The following is a 7,500-nucleotide window of genomic DNA, read 5'->3' on the forward strand; positions in this document are numbered from 1 at the left end:
TTGCATCATCATTATTATTATCAGTATCATTATTATTATTATTATTATTATTATTATTATTATTATTATTATTATTGTTGTCATTATTATCTTTACCATTATTATCATTATAATTGTTATTATCATATATAGTATTATAGTATTAGCATTGTTACGTTATTATCATTATCATTATGAATGTTATTATTATCATAATAATAATAATTATTATTATCATTATTATTATTATTATTATTATTATTATTATTATTATCATTCTATCACTGTTATCATTATTATTATCATTATTAGCTTTATCATTAATGTTTTTATTATTATTATCATTATTACTATTATTATTAGCTTTACTATCATTGTTATTATTATTAATATTATCGATGTTATCATCATTATTGTTGTTATAATCATTCCCATTACTACTATTATCATTATAATTATTAGTATTAATATTAATGTTATAATTTTTAATGTTCTCATAATTATTGCTATCATCATTACTGTTATTTTCATAATAATGATTATAATTGTAGCGTCGCCGCCTGGTCGTGTGTGCCCGACGCGCTATTGATATAATAGTCTACGTTGAAACTGGACGTTTTAAACTCCGTTTTCGATTAATTATCATCAAATATCTTTAGCAATAATGTCCTGACATCAGATCATCTATTCATTTATCATTTCCATTAACCTCAATTCATTTCCATTATTCAATTAGATGTGTTCGTGTATCTGCTCATGCTCATTATACAGGTTCATATGTTCATTTCATTTTAAATATAATTATTTGCTTTGTTGGTTGTTATTATCTGGACGTGTTAGAAAGCTGACTGGCTGGACTGCAGCATAGGATCATCCTACTTAATTTTAGGCGGCATTCGTATATATCCGTACAAGTAGATATGTTCGTATATATGTGAATTAAAAATCAGGTGGATCCCAGGCTACACTACAGTAGTAATAAAAACAACGACAGCAAAAACATGTTATTACCATCGACAATTTCTAAATCCTATTTTGAAGAGAAAATTTCGAAATCCGACATCGAGTGTTCCTTTGGCGCCACGCTGTCTGGCGGCGCCCGACGCCACGGATTTCGGGCGAGTTTGCAGCAGGTTGAAATTTTATTCCTAGAAAGAGATAGATAGATAGATAGATAGATAGATAGATAGATAGATACATAGATAGATACATAGATAGATAGATAGATACATACATACAGACAGACAGTCAGGCAGATAATATATAATAAAAAGAGTGTCTTAATAGGGTGTATATATAATCCATTTTGAATGACACAATGTACAGCGTGGCCTTTGCAGGCTGTGAGAGAGAACTTAGAAAAATAATAACAGTAAAATTAATGATAAAGAATGGTAATAACAAAAACAAAATAAGAGCAACAACAACAACAATATTATTATTATTGTTATTATTATTATTATTATTATTATTATTATTAATGGTATTATTAAGAATATTAAGATTAATGATAATAGCAACAGTAGTAATAATACAAAAAAGAATGATTATAATAACAATAATAAATAAAAATAATGGTTATAATAACATCAGTAAAGATAATGAAGATGCTGATAATAATAATGATAAAAAAAAAAAATAATAATATTAACGATGATAACAAAAAATAATGCTAATAATGATAATGATAATAATGCTAATAATAATAATAGTAATAAGAAATATGAATATTATGAATATGAATATTAATAATATTAATAGTAATTATTATTATAATTATTATTATTTTTATTATTATTATTAAGTAATATATATAATGATAATAATAATAACATTGATAACAATAGTGAAAGTTAAAATAAAACAACTACCAGAGTCGGCCTTATTATCGCTGTTGTTTTCATCACTGTTGTGATTGATGTCATTGCAGAGACGTGGCTAAACCGTCTGCCTCTCCTGACGGCGGTATTAAGTCCCTTAAAGCCCAGGGTGATGCCTCTTGGCCGAACGGTATTTCTACCGCCGTATTGCAGCCTGTTGCTGCCGCTCTGCATAGTTGCCGACCTGAGGGACCTCTGAGCTCGAGAGGGGGACGTTATCTCCTTGGAGAACACTCGTGAACCGCCAAACACGAGCAGGTGTCAAGAAACACCTGTTAACTTTTCCCGACGCTAAAGAAGGTTTCCTCTGGTCTCGATCCTGGGTCCTGCAACGTGCAAGTCAGAGACGCTGCCGATGCCGCCACCAAAACCTAAAAATTTAATGGCAAATCGGGGCTTTTATATTTCAAACTCGATCAGACACGCGACCGACCCCGAAAAAATACGCAATTTAGATACCCCTCTATCATTATTCAGAGAAAATGAAAGGTTGACGATGAATTTAAAGAAAACGTAATTATGCAAGGCGTAACCGCGCAAACAATTCAAATCCCGTAACGCTGCATCACAAATTTCTTGTGTTGGAGTTTGAATGTCTAGCTCTTTGTAATTCTTCCCTTAATGTGCCTCCTGTTACCTTTTTAAAAATTCTTCTGTCATTTCTATATCGCTAACTCAGATCTCCCCATGCACCACCAACCTTAAGATAATTATAAATTAGTTACTCCCATTTTACTATTCAAAGAAAATAATACTTCTGCTTCCGTTCGAAGAAAACGTGTACATTTTAGGGGGAGACATATTCATTCATGATGATGATGATGATGATGATGACGAAGATAATAATAATACTAATAGTAATAATGATAATAATAATAATAATAATAATAATAACAATAACAATAATTATAGTAATAATAATGATAACAATAATAATAATAATTATAATAATGATAACAATAATAACAATAATATTAATGATAATAATAATAACAATAATTATAATAATAATAATAATAATGATAATTATAACAATAATGATGATGATGATGATGATGATGGTAATAATGATGCTGATGATAATAATAATAATAATAACAATAAAAATAATAATAATAATGATAATAATAATAATAATAGTGATGATAATAATAGTAATAATAATAATAATAATGTCAATAATGATAATAACAACAACAACAATAATAATAATAACGATAAAAATACTGATAATAATAATAATAATAATAATAATAGTTATAATAATAATAATAATAATAATAATAATAATAATAATAATAATAATAATAATAATAATAATAATAATAATAAATACTAATAACAATAACAATGATATTATTAGAAATAGTGACAATTTTAATGATGATAATAATAATAAGAAAAGATTATAATAAAAATGATATAATGATAATGATAATAACGATAAACATCATAATAGCAATAATGATAATGATAATAACAAGAACAATAGTAGTAATAATGCTAAAAATTATAATTATAATGTTGGTGGTGGTAATGATGATAACAACAAAAACAACAACAATAATAATGATACTGATAATATTAATAATAATGATACTAATAAAAATATCAATGAGGATAATACTGATAATAATAATATTAACAGTAAATATAATAATATAATAATAACAATAATGATAATGATGATGATGATAATAATAATGATAATGATAAAAAAAATGATAATACTAATAACAATAATAATAATAGTAATAACAATGATAATGATAATAATAATAATAATAATAATGATGAAAATAATTACAATGATAATTGTATTAGGAACAACAATAACAACAACAACAAAAACAACAACAATAATAATAATAATGTTATTTATTATTGTTATTATCATCATTACTGTTATTATTGTAATCATCATTATTATTATCACTATCATTATTATTATTATCATCATTACTATTATTATTATTATTATAATCATTATCATTATTGTCATTATTATTATTATTTTTGTTGTTATTGTTGTCATTGTTGTTTTTAGTAGTAGTAGTAGTATCATCATTATTATTATGGTTATTACTATTATTCTCATTTTCATTAATATTATCATTATTATTACTATCACAATTATTATATTCATTAACATTTTTACCATCATAACTATTATTATTATTGCTGTTTTCTATTATTATCCTTATCATTACTGTTTATTCTTATTCTTATTCTCAATCTTTTTATTCTTATTCTTATTATGACTATTATCATTGTCATTATTGTCATTGTTATTATTATTACTACCATTATTATTGTTATTATCATTATTAGATTTATCAGTAATATAATTATCATCATTGATTATCATCATCCTCATCATTATCATATTTATTATTTTTATCATTATTGTGATTCTTATTATAATAATAAGAACAATCTCTTTCTCTCTGTCTTTGTAGAAAATAGTGCAAAAACTGGATATGATGCTCGTCTATTCATCTCCCTAACTTTGTATTGGAATCGTAGGTCTTTATTTCAACTTTCCTCTTAAATAAATTAAATTGAACAAAATATATATATATATATGTATATATATATAATGGCTCCGTGACACAAACATGTTTCTTTTATTTGTTGAGTTTCTCGCTCGAATATATTACCGTATAGATACTGTGGCAGTGACAGTCCTTTGCCATTGCACAGGCAAGGCAACAATTAGCAAGTGATGGAGATTCATGGCCCATGCAGTTGCCGGAAGATCAGTTCGTGTCGCGAGACTTTTCTTCGCCTTCAATCGAATCCAAAAGTATCAGTCTCTTTTGGCGACAAGAAGCCTCATTCTGCTTCCGCTGAAGTCTGTCAATGTGCGTTGATGTGTGTGTGTAGGGAGGGGGGGGGGGGTGTAGCTGCGGCCGGATACTTTTTGGCTTTTTTTCTTGTGTGAAAAAATATCATCATAAACCCTTGTGTATTTTCGGAAAAAGGGCTTCGAAAGTTCGGATAAAAATGATAACGTATTTGATTTATCAAATTTATCGAAATATCGAAGCACCTAAGTTGATTATTCAAATGAGACGACAACAACATCTACGAAAAAGATAATACAAAACTACAAGCTTCTATTTTTTTGTTTTTTTTTCGTAAAAATATGTTTTTTATTATATGTCCTGAAACTCGACGAATTTATCGGACGATGCTCCATAAATTTACTGATTAACCTTAAACGGATAAAGAGGAAAGGAATAAAGTAGAAATGAAGATGATTATAAAAAGAAAGTGAGTGTGAGACACACACACACAGAAAGAGAGAGAGAGAGAGAGAAAGAGACAGGCAGACAGACTGATAGATGCATGTATATACATGCAACACACAAGCACACACGAACAAAACTATTGCTAATTCTGCGGATAATTTTACCGCTTTTCACAACCTAGCATGAGGTGCTGAGAACTATATAACTACTTCATATCATCTGATGTCTTAGAAGATATACTTATGTTGTATCCTAAATTTGGAATGTAGTATCACATAAATGCATATTAATGCTTTTCCACGCCCAAGCTATGAGTGGATAAAGGACTGTGCAATTGTTTTTTCCTTAAACTGATAAAGTACTCATAACAATGTTATAGGCTAAAATTCAAATTTAATACCACTATGTAATGTTATGACCATGCATTAAATGTACCACAGCTTGCCCACGCCTGTGCAGTTAGCCAGGGCGGTAAATAAAGGGCTAAACCCATGGGGGGGGGGGGGGGTAAAAGAACTATTTCGCTTTGTTTATCGAAAAGGACTTCGAGTCGTGGCGCCTGGCCCCTCTCGCTGGTTAGTCGAGGCCTGGGAGACAGCCTTGTCAGTTCATGAACCACGGGAGTAAATGAAGGCATCTGTGAAAAAAAAAATATATATATATAACATTAACGTAGAACGCATTAAAGCATTTCATTCCTTCTACAACAAGATAAATAGAGTATTGCCGAGTTCCCTGAACAATAATAGTAATAACAATACCAACAACAATAATACTGATAATAATAATGAAAAATGATAGCAATAATAGTTATAATAACATCAATATTAATTATGATAATACTAATAGTACTACTACAACTACTACTACTACTTCTAATAATAATGAAATAATAATTATGATAATAATAATATTAATAATAAGGATAACAACAACAACAATAGTAATAATAATAATAGTAATAGTAATAATACTAATAATGATAATAAAATGATAGTGATCACAATTATGATAGCGATGATGATAATAATGACAATGCTAATACTAATAATACTAATAATATTAATCATGATTATAATAACAACAATACCAACAATAATAATAATGATAATAATAACAATAATAATAATAAAACAATATTGATGATGATCAAAATTAAAGTAATGATGATATTAATAACAATGATAATATTAACAACAACAACAATAATATAAATAATAGTAATAATAATAATAATAATAATAATAATAATAATAATAATAATGATAATAATGATAATAATAATGATAGTACTAAAGGTAATAATTATAATGATAATTATAATATTAATAATGTTGATAATAATAATAATAACAACAACAATAATAATGCAAAGATATTTAAAAAATTATATTAATGTAATAATAATCAAAAGGATTGTAATGATATAATTAGTAATAACAATAATTGTAATGATAATATTACTACTACTACTAATAATAATATGAAAATAATTATTATTATCATTATCATTATAATTACAATAATAACAATAATAATTATTATTATGATTATTACTATCATTATTATTATTATTACTATGATTTTGGTGAAAATAATAATGAGACAAATAACAACAAATATAAAAATGATAACAATAATGATAATGAAAATAACAGTATAATGATAATGAAATTATAACATAACAATAATAAGTACGATTAACAATAATACAAAATAAAAGTAATAATAACAATGACAATAATAATGATAATAATAATAATATCCATAATATCCATAATAATAATACTATCAACTACAACAACAACAATCATAATATTAACAACAACAACAACAACAACAATAACAATAATAGTAATAATAAAAACAATTATAACAACAACAACAATAAACAACAAAAAACAAAACAAAACAAAAATAACAACCAATATCAACAATGATAATTGATTATTTTTATTATCATTATCATTATATTATTATTATAAATATTATTATTATAAATATTACTTAACTATTACTATTCATTCTTCTCCCTTTTTTTGAAATGACACAAATGTGCTTCCACATTTATAATCAGTTTGCATTCATTAGCTTTTCTAATGCTATTTATCTATTTATGGCTGATTTATCCTGTGAATTTTCTGATTTCGCTTCTTGATGGGACGTTGTGATTGTTATCCTATTTTTTAAACAATCGGTGTTCCTATCGTTCGTGGAAGCTCTGTTATCACTTTAGGATCAGCATCATTGCCACGTGAGCCCAAAGTGCAAGTCATCGTCACTGCGCGGAGCCCCGACCCAGGCTGGAAGACGGGCGTTTCTCGGTTTCACTCTTTTTCTAACAAATACGTAGTAAGCCTATATTTCCGGTCTACATCTTAAGGAAG

General features: G+C 26.4%; 1 protein-coding gene across 1 annotated transcript in view; it reads right to left on the reverse strand.

The window, feature by feature from the left end:
- The window catches only part of LOC125030634, a 34,736-nt gene that overhangs the window by 542 nt on the left and 26,694 nt on the right, over positions 1-7,500 (reverse strand). The window lies entirely within an intron of this gene.

This window comes from Penaeus chinensis, chromosome 11, assembly GCF_019202785.1.
Source record: "Penaeus chinensis breed Huanghai No. 1 chromosome 11, ASM1920278v2, whole genome shotgun sequence".
In the NCBI taxonomy this organism is placed as follows: Eukaryota; Metazoa; Arthropoda; class Malacostraca; order Decapoda; family Penaeidae; genus Penaeus; species Penaeus chinensis.